Below are 15,467 nucleotides of genomic sequence, written 5' to 3' on the forward strand. Positions count from 1 at the left end.
GCCGTACTTGACCAAGGACATATAACTTCTTATAGTGCTGGAGGCTGTTTATGTAAGACAACAAGCCACATGTTTTTACTTCTATAAACAACGTTGGTTGCTCTAACTGTACAAGATGTGCTTGATCATAAGCAGGCTGGAGAGATATAGGCAGGAAGTATGTCGCGATGTATGCTTGCCCTGATTGGACAGAGGTGGGAGTTATGTAGTCTTGTGAGTTTTGCTTTTGTAAGTATCTGAATATTGTAAGTCACGGCCATTCTCTGGGAATCTCTGGTATGGACTCAGTCAGTGTTTATTGTCTTGGCCAGTTTTTTAATAAAGTTTACTTCAAATTTGGCTCCAAAACTGAGGCAGTGGTCTTATTCTTGCTTGGTGGGATCAACATAACCTCATGCAGTTGTTAAGAACAACCACAACTGCAGACCTTTGGCTCTTGGCCTTCACCTTCACAGACATGGAGATTTGTGAATTGAACATGCCATGGAAAGCCTCGGACCCTTTAAGCAATACTCAAATGTTGGTGCTGAGGGGCACAGTACTTTGGTAGAGCATGTAAACTTTTCCTCTTAAGTGCTTTGTGCTGAGAAAACTCTCTCTTCCTTCCCCTGTTCCTAACTCCTTCCTCGAGTTGCTTCAGTTCAATTCAGTAGATGCTGGACATGTCTCAGGGAGGAGGTGACACTCAGAACAGAAACACTCAGGAAGGCTGCGGGTCCAGGTTTGCTGACTAGAGAGTCTGACAGATAATCACTTAAAGCCATTGCTGAGCCTGCTGTTCAATTCTACAGAGGATTAATTTTCTCTAAAATGGAGCTCTGAAGTATCGCGTGGCCTGCCCAGTTACAGGAGATAGTGAAGGAAGCATTCAGATGCCACTGGGCACATTCAGAGCGCCATGGTGGTCTGGTTACAACAGGTAGACTGCTGTAAAACAAGGGGAGCATCGTGCATACCAATCAAACGCTACTAGCTTAAAGTAAAACATGGATTGCAGTATGCAAAGCTATTACATGGAAATCAGTATTCTAGCAAGTATTTTCTCTTTCAAAATTACAATAATTTCCAGCAGGTCTTTAAAAACAATGTATTCACTTTAATTCTACGTGCATATTTGTCTGCATGCATGTCTTTGCAACATGTGTGTGACTGGTGCCTGTACTGACCAGAAGAGGGCGTCGGATCCCCTGGAACGGGGATTACAGAGTTGTGAGCTATGTGGGTGCGAGGAACTGAACCCAGGTCCTGTGTAAGAGCAGTAGCATTCTTAACCACTGAGCCATCTCATCATCTCTCCAGCAGCTTCAGCAGCTCTTAATGGCAACTAGCAAAAGGCTTAATATAGGTAACATCTGTCTGTCTGTCTGTCTGTCTGTCTGTCTGTCTGTCTGTCTACCTATCATCTCTCTATCTCATTGCATCATAGTATACACATACATATATGAATATTACAGAATTTCACATTTTTGTCCTGGAAAAAATGAGCAATTAAGACTCCCAACACTCCCAGAGGGGGTAAAAACAACAACAACAACAGCAGCAGCAACAACAAATGATGTTATGTCTTCACTGGGCTGGAGCAGAAGAACACAGTCCAGACTCCTAGAATGCTGGCAGTAGGTGGTCTTACTAAGGGAGGAGGTTGGCCAGTGGAGCAGCTACTGCTGCCCACCAGGTGAATCCTGGGCTGCTGTCACCATGTAGCCTCCACCTGTGCAGTGCCCTGGTAGAGAGACCTGGTAGAAATGCTGGGAGCCATTTCTCATTTGGTGGACTAGACTTTATGCAAGGACCAGGTTTTTCTTTAGCTTTGCTGGCATCAGTATTGTCTGAACATGCCGTAGGTCACCAGGAAGATGGTGTCATGCTCTATGACATGGGTACCCAGTTTCCAGGGCACAAAGAGGAATCGAAAAAGAATTTCTCGGAGTGTTGTTGCATGTTTCTTCCCCCATCCCTTTTTCTCCTTCAAGAGAAAAGCTAAGAGCAGAAATCAGAAGGTGGATTCCAGTCATCGAAAGAACAATGTATCCATCTTGCTTGGAAAAGGACCTTATTAGTGATTTGTTTATTTTTGGCTTTTTCTCTGCAGAAAAGGGCAAATTTGGGGGAACGAGAGAGGGTTCCAAATTTGGAGAGCAAGCTCGAGAAGGAGAGAGATTGATCAGTAGAAAGGACTCAGCAGGCATTGATGAACTTTTGTGCTGCCCGCCTTAGGAGTGGGAACCAGATTCGATGCAGATAGTTAAGTGACTGCGCTAAGATTTTACAACTCACACTCTTCGGAAAAGGGAAATGTCAGTGCATAGCACAGAGGCTAGAAAACCCTACCGAGCTGTTGAGGTGCTTTAGAGAGAAAATTGGTGTTTTATCCCGGTGCTTCCTCCCACCCCAATTCAGCATGATGCAAACACAATTCAAACATTCCAGGCAATTATTTTGTGCTACCTTCTTTCCCTGTGACAAATTACAGCCTTGGATGGAACCACACAGGCTGAGGTCCGCAGCTCAGAGCAGCTGCTCAGAAAGAGTTATTTGTTTTTTTTTTTCTTTTCTTTCTTTTTTTTTTTTTTGGAGCTGGGAACCGAACCCTAGGCAAGCGCTCTACCGCTGAGCTAAATCCCCAACCCCCAGAAAGAGTTATTTGTAAACGTGGGCCATGCATTAGCAAGAAATGCAGTCCTTTGATTGGTAGAAGCAATACCAAAAAGAGCAGTAGCAACTGTGTATCAAGGACTTTAAGCCTCTAGGCAGGTGCTGGGCAAGTGTATAACTAGTTGTTAATTCTTTGCATCCTGGTGAGAAAGGACCTAGTGCTATCTTTCCATTTGGACTTCTCTGTAGTGAGAAGGACCTTCCCATTACCCTCTCCAGGAAGGTGAGGTGGTTAGGTCAGTGTCTTTGAGTCACTAAGGTAAGGGGGTGGGATTTGTGAACTGACTCTGAAGTCTGTTTCCAGCCATTTTTAGATTTATTTATTTCATGTATGTAAGTACATTGTAGCTGTCCTCAGACACACCAGAAGAGGGCATCAGATCCCATTACAGATGGTTGTGAGCCACCATGTGGTTGCTGGGAATTGAACTGAGGACCTCTGGAAGAGCAGTCAATGCTCTTAGCCACTGAGCCATCTCTCCAGCCCAGCGGCCAGTTTTTAATTTGCCACTGGTCTTTGCTTTAAACTGGCTTTTTTGATCTCTAGCCCTGATCAGAGTCCCCTGGCCCTGTGACAGTTTTCTGACTGTGTGGCATCATTTAAATTCTTGCCTGCTTTCTCTTGTGGCTAGCCATACATCTGCAAACACATGACCATGGAAACGAATTTGTCTACGGAGTTAAAAGTGCATCAGTCCAGAAACATGAATGATCAGTGTCCCCCAAATTCTGGGGTAGAACCGGTCTGGGTATGGCAGATACTGACATACTATTCTTTTTCAGAAGCTAGAAGCACTGCTTAGATTTCATGAACCATACCAAGGTTCCTAACCTGTGGGTCACAACTATCAGAAAACACATTTCCAATGGTCTTAGGAACTGAGACACTGCTCAGTGAATAGTACAATCATCATTATGAAATAGCAACGAAAATAAATTTGTGGTTGCGGGTTCCTAAGACCACTGGATATTTACGTTTTCTGGTAGTTGTGAGAACCGATGCTCTACCGTAACTCATAGGGTTTTCCGTGAAACAACGTGGCCCACCCATATCAGGCAAGGGGACATTTCTTTAGGTCTCTCTAGCTGCCCGGTGATTGGTAATGTCTACAACGTATATTAATGTAACCAATGTCTCCCAAGTCCAATGAGCGCATAGAATCTTTATTGTTTATCCTTACAAGGACAGCTGGCATGACCGCCCTACAGCAACCTACAGGGTAATTGGCAGAGAACTGGGCAGCATGTTTAGTGATGTGGGGGAGGCGGGTCCTAACTCACTGTACCCTGTGGACAAAGTACAGATGCTAATATGCAGATCTTAGGGAAGACAGATGGGGCAACAGTAGTGTGAATGCGATTTCTAATTCTCCTCCCTTTCTGGGATGAGCTGGGTCTCCAGTTCCAGAGAAAGAGTAAAGATTGCATCCCTCCCAGTGCAGCCTGCGTTGGGGTTAGACATTAATCTGCAGACTTCAGTGAATCCCTTGACATGGGTCACTTCACTTACACTCTGGAAAGGAGAAAAGCAAGGCCGTCAAGACCATGCCAAATCCATCGCTCAGGAAGTGCAAATGGCTTGAAGATGCATCATTGGCTGCTGATTTCCTGGGGGTCGGAGGCATGTATGCAAAGAGTCAGGAAAAGCACAATGTCCACCAAGCCCTGCTTCTGGAGAGCTGTGGTTCTGAGAAGGTCTGCGGGGCCAGTCCCAGCACTGCTGGCCTCCTGAAGGGTTTGGTTCATACCCATCAGCAGGTCCCTCTGTGGCTGAGTTATTCTGGATGGTCTGGTTGGACTAAGGTTCTCTGTAGATCATGGTGGATCTGATTCACTCCTCATTGCTGCTTTTAAAGACTTGGTGTAGAATCTATGAGCAATGGAATTGGCATATCATTTGTCCCCATTGCTGGGCTCCAGGGCTCATTTACTGGGACAGCAGAGGTGTCAGGGCTTCTGACCACATCCTAGGTGAGTTCCCATGGGACTTGATATCTGAGCAGTGTGTCCTTCACACCACCCAGGGGGCAGAGCCTCTCCCAATGGCGACTTTTATCAGTGAAGAGCCCCACAGGCCAGTACAGACCACCTACAAGTGCCTCGAGGCCCAGTGATGCTAATGGCTGAATTACTATTCCTATTCCCACATTTCTGTGGAAGGCTCCATTAGCCCATGTCCTAGAAAGAAGTGGCTTGGGGTTTTTCCCAAGAAGGGAGCCCCGAGATAGCTCTGTCAGTCTCTGCTTGTGCTGGATGGCAGATCAGCCCAGGATTTGGGGGACACGGTGGCTTAAAAATCTTTAAAAAAAAATTAAACTGGCTAGGAATTCAAAGTGGATGGATTAGTTACATAGTTCCCCCCGGGGCAAGCAACAAGACTCCAGATTGAACTGTCTCTTCCGGCTGTGTGAGTCTGTGAGAGTCTGTGAAAAGAGGATTCCAGAAGGCAGCTCTGCCCGACTTCTACTCTTGAGTCACACCAGAAGGCATTCCATTAAGTACATCCCCACAGTTAGTTCTTTCCTGTCCCAATTCATTGTTTTTTAATACCCCCACCACCACCACCTCCCACCACCCCCACCCCACCCCCGATTTCCTCCCCTACACCCTGCCTGATTTGTGTGCCGGGTGTTTAAAATGCTTGCTTGCTAGCTGCTCTTTTGTTTAGAAAGAATTTAATGTAACCAAACTCTCTTAGATACTAGTATCAGTTTTTCTTGGCTCCTTCAAGTCTGAATTTCCGATTTTTGTTTTTGTTTTATTTTGTTTTGTTTTGTTTTGTTTTGTTTTACCTTAGCCCCCAGAGTCCCCTGGGAAACTAGCAACAACAAGAATCACACTGACAATGGGGTTGGGGATTTAGCTCAGTGGTAGAGCCCTTGCCTAGGAAGCACAAGGCCCTGGGTTTGGTCCCCAGCTCCGGAAAAAAAGAACCAAAAAAAAAAAAAAAAAAAAAAAAAAAAAAAGAATCACACTGACAAAGAACACTTGGTGTACGGAGCTGTGCTTTTACTCCCAGCCCTGATTTTTGCTCCTTTTGTCCTCAGTGAGATATACATGACAGTCTTGAGTACTGATTAGACGGTTTTCTCATCACTCCATTTAGTCCCTAACCAATCCCATGACGCAGGAACCATATCACAGATCTGAACACTGAGGTCAGAGAGGCTGAAAGAAGGCAGTGCTGCTTTCTGCTCTCCACCCCTCACCCCTACCCCCCACCCCCATCCAGCTTCCTCTCTACTTTAATCTTTCAGCCCTTTAAAAGCTACGTTCAACCGATTTTGCTTGGAGCAAGTACAACCATGTCCTAGTCCTAGTTAGTCAGTGATGATACATCTCTACGGAAAAGAGGATGATAATTCCGTTTACCAGGCTTTGGTCCCGCATTTCCTTTGGTAGAAATGCACTGACCTTATGGACTTTGGGGAGTGGGAATCTTCTCAGTAGATGACCGATTTGTATGCAGCAAGATGAGGAGAGCCAGAGTGCGCATGCATATGGTGCTTATAAGTGTCATCAGATAAAGTCAAGAAGTTAATCTGACAGCGACTTAACGATGTCTATAATGATTATGTTGCGTGGCACTTAGGCATAAAAGAGAAGCGCCCTACAGAAGTGAGTGTTGCCGGTGGGAATTTAGATAGGTTTTCTTTGATAATGTCATCCAACATTATCCAGATATTCAAAATGGTTTAAACCAAATTGAGATTATTGATCCTCACAATGGGAGTGTCCGGGTGTGTGTGGGGGGATTCAGTTACTGATACTTTCTCTCTCTCTCCTACCCCAATGCAGAGCCTCATATAACTCAGCCTAGTTCCCAACTCCTTTTATAGCCAAGAATGACCTTGAACTCTTGATCTTCCTGTATCTACCTGCTGAATGCTTAGATTACTGGTGCGCACCACTGTTCACAGATTGTTTGAAGTGTCTTTAGTCAAAGCAACTCAGTTCTAGATGCAGAAAGGGACACTTGGGTGCAAGTGTTATAGGAAAGAAAAGGCAAAGGCGAGATGAAGTGTAGTCGGAGTTGAATTCAAATGTCCTGTGACGTGTGATTTTTGACAAGGAAGGGAAAAAAGGAATCAGGGTTAGGTGGATGATGTCAGATGATCTAGAGCAGTGTAGAAGATTACCATTCATCACAAATTGCCGAGTGTTTTAGAGAAAGCAGGAGAGAAGATCTTGAATGTTTCCAATACAAGAGAAGGATACATAGTTGAGGTGAAGAGGTTCTAATTACCCTGAGCTGGTTACACACTGCAGCTGTATACTGAAATGTTACACTCTAATCCACTGATACCTACAGCTAGTTGTGTCTAATAAAAATACAGATGTGTCTTTTAAAAGGAGGTGGGAAAGAAAATACCACACAAAAGTAACAGAAAGTAGAATTCTGAAGACTGACAGGTAGAAACAAACTCCCCTGGCTTCCCAAATCAGCTTCAGTTGCCTGAACACAGAGAATGGCCCCCAGCCTCATCTTAGCAGAAATTCTGCTGCACTGGACACAATTACTGTTGGTCTCTGTTCTTTTAAGACTTCTCAGTGAGGGGAAACTTGAGCTTATAAACTCAGCGATAGTTCTTCTCTGAGGATTCTCAGGAGCCTGAACAATCATTGCTGAGTTCTGCCATTATTGGAACTAATGAGAATTACAGGTAAAAGACCACAGGAGAAACCTGGCTGTTAGCTCTGCAAGATCCCTCCTAACGTTTCTTATGGAAATCAGACGTTAATTTCTTTGCTGTTATAATCTACAATCTTGCAAAGCAGACTTCAGAGTGTCTTGCATTCGAATCAAGGAAAGAGAGGGAAACAGTTCAAGCAACAGTTTTAGCCATGGGTGGTAAGCCACAGCAGTAAGGATATCTCCCACATTGGAATTCTCACTCCTCTCAGAGTGACATCTTCCGGAATTAATTATTAGTGTTTGAAAATGTTTTTGAGAGGCTGGTCCTCAGGGTTACCTGCTCTGAGATGTGACCACATGGGTCAGACCCCATAAGGTATTCTAAAGACTTCCCATTGAGTTTGCAACACAAGGACCAAAGAGTGACAATATCATTTCAAGTGTTTTAAATTAATTAATTGACTGATTAATTGCAGTACTAGGAATCAAACCCAGGGCCTTTCATACGCTGGCAAGTATTTTGCCACTGAGTTATGGATCCTTGAATTTTTATTTTGAGATTCACCCCTCAGTAGGAGAAAGAGTTGAAGACATGTGTCAAACAATGTTCTAAAAATAGCATTAAAGAGAAGCAGCGCCAGGAAATTGTCCTAATCACCCTGTATCCTATAGAAACATGACAGTGTTATGGTCATTTCTGCACCGTGTAGCTGAGCAGTTATGAACAGTAATGACAGGAAGTGCTAGGAATGGCGTGACACAGACCAGCCAAGGGTAAGGCAGAGTCGAGCGAGCACAAAGAAAGAATTCCCTCTTATATCTTTCATCTTTTAAACTAAAAAATAGGTTACATTTATTTGTGTGCGTATGTGTGTACAGGCCCTTCATGTGCCTCAGTGTGGATGTGGGAGTCTGTTTTCTCCTAGAAGCTCAGGCCCAACGATCACCTTCCAGGTTTCAGGCTATTGATCTGAAGGCTTTGGCAGCCGGACCATCTTGTTGGCTCTTTTAGACTAAATCTACAAGACCTTAAAAAAAAAAAATTAACTATCAGTTCCTTTTTTCTCCCTTTGCGACCAGGTCTCAAGTAATTCTGAGATGGCCTTGAACTTCTAACCCTCCTGCCTTCACTTCCTGTGTAACAGGATTACAGATGTGTCTATCCTGATTCGTTTTTAGGATGTTACAGGTTGGATCTAGGGCTTCATGAATGATAATCAATTACCTTTGATTACCTTGATAATCTTTCATGAAGATAATCAGCTTATCTACATCTTCACTCTCAATTCCCAGTTCTTTTTATTTCTAAAGATTTATTTATTTTATGTATGTTGTTATCTTCAGACACACCTGAAGAGGGCATCAGATCCCATTACAGATGGTTGTGAGCCACCATGTGGTTACTGGGAATTGAACCCAGGACCTATGGACTTGCAATCAGTGCTCTTAACCACTGAGCCATCTCTCCGGTCCTCCCTGTTCTTCTTCTTTTTTAATCTTTTAATTTATATTTTTGAGAAATCTACACAATATATTTTGATTAGGTTCATCCTCCTCCCCCAGTTCATCCCAGATCATCTCTGAACACTAAGCTTCAAATTCCCTCTCTTTAAAGACAAAGGAAAACAAACAGTGCCCACCCCTTCCCCTCAAAAACCAAAAAGCTATAGAGTCCAGTTTGTGTCAGTCAACTCCTGGGCCTGGAGCCTGTCCTGGAGTTTGGTGGCTATACCAGGTGTAGCTCCATTCAAGAAAACAAACCTTTCTGCTCACTTCAGCCATCTAATGCCAATAGTTCCTTAGGTAGGGATGGGACTCAGTGCCCACTTCTGCCCTGCTATGCTGAACTTTGGTCTGGCTTAAGCTTGTCCAGGTCGGATGTCTGTCACAGTCTCTGTGGGTCTTTCTGTCTTATTGCGCCTGGAGACAACTGTTTTCTGTAACCAACCACCACCACCTCTATGTTTACAATCTTCACACTCTCTCCTCCACATAGACCCTGAACCCTGAGGTCAGGGCTGTGACGTAGGCGTTCCATTTAGGGCTGAGTGTTCCAAAGACTCTCACACATGGTCCATTCGTGGGTGTGTGCGCTAATTATCATCTGTAAGAAGAAGCTTCTCTGACATGGGCTGAGCATTGAACTATGGGTACAGCAATGCATCTTGAGGAGGGATTTTACTTCTATGTTTATTTGTCAGAGTCACAGTCGTGGGTCTCCTCCAGGGCCCGTGACCTATACAACTCAGGTTCTTGGCTGTAACAGTGTAAGGGATGGCTTCTGTCTCCCAGAGTAGGACTTGCATTCAATGGAATGTGTCTGATTACTCCTATAACACTCACGGCCACTATTGGACCACAATTCCTACTAGTTAACTTAAAGGTAGAACAACTTATCACGCACAATGGAACCAAAGATTAACATCTAAAAGGTGTTGGCTGGGCTCTCAGATAAAAACATAGTCATGACTTCATGAACACTAGACTCTTCGCTGTGGTCATGGCTCTTACTTGCGTTTAGCATGTGAATGCTACCAGGACAGATGTGGAATCACCGTCTGGTAATATGTTAAGTGAACAGCATCCTAGTGTCGGAACCATGATGTCCTCGAATAACAGGCCAGTGAGATAGCTCAGTAGATGGGGATGCTTGCCATCAAGGCTAACGATCTAAGTTTGATATCAGGGATCCAGAAGGAAGGAGAAAGGACCTGACCCCCAGCAGATGCCTTCTCACCCACACATGTGTGTTCACCTACAATGGAATGTCGAGTTCATTGTTCCTGGCTTCAGTTTGTGTTTTCCTGGTTTCAATATTGTGTTTTCCAAATCCAACAGCCTTACTGGTGTCAGCAATTTTCATCTAGATCTCTGAAGCTGACCGGTCTCATTAAGAAGCACATTTACCCGTGGCAAAGGCCACCACTGGTGACCACTAAGGCTCCCCATAGGACCTCCTTCAGACAGATGCACTCCAGGCCTGCAGACAGACAAGGGATGAGTGTGCCTTCTTACTACTCTACTGCCCTTTATCCCAAAGCCATAGAAAAGGACGGCGATGACAGAAAATGAAGTGAGAGGAAGCTCTGGAGGCAGTGACATAGTTTAGAATCAGGGAGGTTTGGGTCAATCACGTCTTCAGCAAGGGAAAACCAACCCACATTGTTTGCATAGGGTGAGTCACCCTTGCTCCACCTTGAGTCAACAATGGCAACTCGAGCCTGTCCCTTCCATTTCCCATCATGCACTCACAATGTGCTAGGTGACTTGAGCTAGGAATGCTCCCTAGTATTTGACACTGCAGATTGTCTTCCTTTTCTCTGTCCTTCTTTGGCACGGTAAGAAGCAAAGGGGAGGGCAGGGATGCCCTTATATTGTGCCTGCACAAGATTCAACCATTTCTCTTGACTGACTTCCTAGCAGTCTAAAGGTCAAATGGTAAACTCAATGCGCCCTGTCTTGTTTGGTAACCAGACTTGGCTATAGATGATTTTGTCAGTGCACTATGCTCACTATTAATCTACTTACTACCAAGACCCATCTTTCTGGCCTTAAAGTAGACCAAAAGTTGTGTGTGTGTGTGTGTGTGTGTGTGTGTGTGTGTGTGTGTGTATGTGTGTGTGTGTCCGTGTACATACACACGTAAGCACTTGTTCAGAAATGTGCTTTCCGTGCATGTCTGTATATTGCCTTGAAGACTGACATCAAGTTTACTGAGAAGTAGAAGCCTTCAGAATTAAAATATTCTTGAACTCACAGAAAGATGATCAAGGGGCACAAATATAGCAGACAAGAATGAATGCAGTGGTTCCAGGGGTTGGAGGTCAGAGAGATGGCTTGGTGGGTCAAATGACTTGCCACATAAGCCTGATGATGTGAGCTCAATCCCAGGAGACTACCTAAAAACTGGATGTGGTGGTTCACATCACAACATTCCCAGGAGTATTGGCTAAAAGCTCATGAGCCAGAGCCTGGTGTAGGATATACACTTGGGCCCAAACAAGGTATACATTGAGAAGTAATTTCAAAAAGTTATCCTTTGTCCTCCACACCCTGGCACACCCTTGCCTGTCCCTGTATGCACACCCGCAAATTTATGAAGTGAGAAGGTGTTTTTAAGCTGAGAGATGGCTTCCAGTTTTGTGCGAAGATGAATATTTGGCTGAATCTTTTCCTGCCACTTCCTTGTAGATTTCCAATTATGTTCAGTTTTAAATACCTGATTTTTAAAGCCCCATGTATGCTGCTTCTGCTTAAGTCTTCATTTTGGAACAGTCTACGTTTCCCAGATGTGCTAATGGTAAAGGGGGGGCTCATCTTATGGGCAAATCCCAGGGCCACTCTTCTGCCTACTCTGCCTTCTCTAAGTGATTGAAAAACACACTCGACACACATTCCCTTTCTAGAGATCAAGCCATAATTAAATCCAGGAAACCTTGCTGACAGTGGAGCCCGCAGGTGTTAGATTTGCTATTTGTTCTTGCAAAAGCCCACAGTTCTGGATTGTTTGTGGCTTCCGCTGGCAGGGCCAGTTAAGGTGACTCTGAAATGTTTGTTCTGTCTGCCGTTCATTTTGTTTGGTGAACATGAAAGCCTGCCAGCAGAGTGGACCTGCTCGGAATACAGATGTAGGCATTTTCTTACAAAACTAAAGCACTGATTTTTTTTTTCCCAGGGAAGACTAAAGGTTAGTTCCCTATTGGGCCAACAAATGAGAAACCATCACTAAGCAGTTAAAAAGAGGTAAATACAAACGGCTCTTGCACGGGGGAGATGTCGGGTGGAATGCCTGTGTGGAGCTCAGACTTAACAGCTTCATCAAAGAGAATGTGTTAAATGCTCATTAACTAAATGTACAAATGATTCCCAACTGGGAGGTGTTGCAAACAACAGAGGAAGCACACACACACACACACACACACACACACACATACACACACGCCAATTACATGCTTGTGTGCACACAAAGCAGAAAATGCAGTAAACTTCTGCTTGAAAAAAAAAAAACACCCGATATTAAATCATCATAAATAAAGACATCCAAAGACAGCAGCTAATTACATAGGCTCCCTCTAGTAGTAAGGGGAGGATTCTTGAATGGTAAGACTCAGGATGGGCAGGATGGCTCAGCGATACTCGTTCAGGTTTGGTCTTTATGTATTGCAATGCTAAATACTGGCCCCCAAGGCCTGGTTGCCCCCAGAGACAAAAGAATCTGAGTGTAGACCCAAGAGATTGCTATGTAACTTTGTTCCCCAACTGGTGAACAGAGATGCAGCAGAAGAGTGATAGGCTGGGCTTTGGTTCCCGGACTTGGGGTCTGAGGAAGACTACAGGGGGGAAGAGAGAGAGAGAGAAAGATGCCATGGGGTAGGTGAGTCATGAAGACATTGCCATGAGGGCTGGCCAGTTGGAGTTAAGAGTGGCCCAGGTGGAACATGGTAAGTTATAACGGGGTTATTGGTAGGGACGTCGATTCTAATAGCTTAAAGGGTAGATATATGCCAAGCTCTAATGCTGAGGAAGGCTTGCGCCTTTTATCCGGGAACTAAATGATCAAGGGCAGGGAGGGTAGAAACCCCGACTAAGATTAAATATCTACTACAACAGGTACTTGTTGCTAAGTATCTGGAACTCACAGGGTGAAAGGTAAGAACAGACTCTGACCTCCACATGAGAGCTGTAGCTCATATATACTCAAGAGTGCTCATCCATCCATCCATCCATCCATCCATCCATCTATCCAATCCATCCATCCATCTATCCATCTATCCATCCAATCCATCTATCTATCCATCCATCCATCTATCCATCCATCCAATCCATCTATCCATCCATCCATCCATCCATCCATCCATCCATCTATCTAATCCATCCATCCATCCATCCATCCATCCAATCCATCTACCCATCCATCCATCCATCCATCCATCCATCCATCCATCCATCCAATCCATCTATCCATCCATCCATCCATCCATCCATCCATCCATCCATCCATCCATAATATGCACATGTACACCTGCACATGTGTGCACGTGCACACACACACACGTACACACACACACACACACACACACACACACACACACACACACACCACCCAGGCAATAGGCAAATAGGCAGAACCATATGGAGAGCTATACTGAGGACTGGGTAATACAATACCTGAATCATGGTTCTGCATCTGCTGTTCAAGTCTCTGAACCTCACTGGGTTGCAGATCCACGATTTGCTTGGGGATTTGCTATGGACTGAATTGGGTACCCTTCCAGAATAATATGTTGATGTGGAGATGGGGTTTTGGAATGAGTACTTGTGTCAGAATGAGGTCATCTTAGTGGATTTCAGTTCAGTGGGAATGGTGACTTTATAACACGACATCAGGACATGGACACACATAGACTCACAGAAAAGATTAACACATGAGCATACAGAAAGAAGATGGCCAGCTCCAAGCCTAAAAGAAAGTCTCCAGAGATAAGCAATGCTGTTGACTTGACATCTTAGACTTGCAGCCTCTAGAATGGGAAGAATAAATTCCCGTGATGTAAGTCATTCAGACCATGGATTTCCTATAGCAGCTTTATGCACTAATACAGGATTCTTAAAGAAGGGTTCATGGAGCAGAGACAAGGAGGTCTTTAATCCCATGATGCCAGGAAACATTTTGTGTACATATACACTTTTTAGAAGAACGGTGTATTTACCACCACCACTACCATCACCAGCATTGGCACTGCCCAAACAGGGTCTCATGTATCCCACACTGGCTTCAAATTTGCTACACAGAGAGGGTGGCATTAAATTTCTGAGCCTCCTGCTTACACCTCTAGAGGTCTGGCCTTGCAGGTCTATATTACCATGTGGTGCCAGGGATCTTTATTGTTTGCTACACAAGCACACTTATCAACTAGGCATATCCCCTAGTCCAAGGATCTATCCTTTAGGAAGAATTCAGTCTTGATTTATGATATAAGAAAGTTAACAAGTAGGGCTGGAGAGATGGCTCAGTGGTTAAGAGCACTTACTGCTTGCTCTTCCAGAGGTTCAATCCCAGCCACCCACATGGTGGCTCACAACCATCTGTAATAAGATCAGATGCCCTCTTCTGGTGTGTCTGAAGACAGCTACAGTGTACTTATATATAACAAATAAATAAATCTTAAAAAAAAGAAAGTTAACAAGCACTGACCATATCTAGATCGTGCTAAAGTTCCTTTCGGAGCTAAATTCCAACTCTAACACACGCGACCTATTCAGTCTCTAATATTCACAGGCAACTTGAGATTCTGGGACACCTGCTTGTTACAAGGTCACCAAATCTCAAGTCCAGATGTCTGGCCACCTTCATTTTAGGAAGGCTGTCCTGAGAATTGTTAGAGAATTGTAGAGCTGCTTTGATCATGTGGTTGAACACAGTACAAGCCCGGCCAGGATTGCAAGCCTGACACCTTTAAAATAGTTCATTTTCACCTAAAAGTAAAGTCAGGGGGCTAAGCAGACGGACCAACCCTTAAAGAGTTTGCCCTGCAAGGGTGAGCACCAAACTTGGCATCCCCAGAACCCACATAAAAGTCTGGTGCGTGTAGTGACGTGTTTGTAGTTCCAGTTTCAGGATATGGAAAGCAAGCTGGCTACCTAGACTAATCAAATCACTGAGGTCTGGCCTCTAGGTTAAGGTGGAGACAAGAGAAGATACCCAGTGGCAACCTCTACTATCTGAACTTGCACCTATGCCCATGTGCCCACATACACATGCACATACATGCATACCTACATAGGCACGTATACCTACACATATAACACACTTGTGAAAATGCACGTGTACATATGAATACCACATGCACACACACATACCTGCTTTAACAATGAAAATAAAGCGGGGGTCAAGATCTTTTATTGGAACTATCAACGAAACTCTTATTCATGGATCATGAAACACCACATGGACGCTGTATATAAACCTCCTTGAAATACATGGAAACTTATGGAAAAAAAATAAAGAGATAGAACTTCTCATAGCTTTTGGATAAACAGTATGGGTGATTAGATATGTTTCTTGCAAAGTCTTGTAGAGTTATCTCGTTACCACTTTGAAGAATAAATGGCTTTTCTTTCTTTCTTTCTTTCTCTCTCTCTCTCTCTCTCTTTCTCTCTCTCTCCTTCCTTCCTT

General features: G+C 44.2%; 1 protein-coding gene and 1 non-coding gene across 3 annotated transcripts in view; one reads left to right on the forward strand and one right to left on the reverse strand.

The window, feature by feature from the left end:
* Sash1 (SAM and SH3 domain containing 1) overlaps window positions 1-15,467 on the reverse strand; it is a 298,706-nt gene that overhangs the window by 205,614 nt on the left and 77,625 nt on the right. The window lies entirely within an intron of this gene.
* LOC148006824 (uncharacterized) overlaps window positions 10,556-15,467 on the forward strand; it is a 41,254-nt gene continuing 36,342 nt past the window's right edge. Inside the window, exons 1-2 of the transcript XR_015648996.1 lie at window positions 10,556-10,629; window positions 11,967-12,034. This is a non-coding gene — a transcript (uncharacterized LOC148006824). The remainder of the gene's footprint in view (window positions 10,630-11,966; window positions 12,035-15,467) is intronic.

The sequence above is a fragment of the Rattus norvegicus genome, chromosome 1, assembly GCF_021556685.1.
Source record: "Rattus norvegicus strain SHRSP/BbbUtx chromosome 1, alternate assembly SHRSP_T2T, whole genome shotgun sequence".
NCBI classification, from domain to species: Eukaryota; Metazoa; Chordata; class Mammalia; order Rodentia; family Muridae; genus Rattus; species Rattus norvegicus.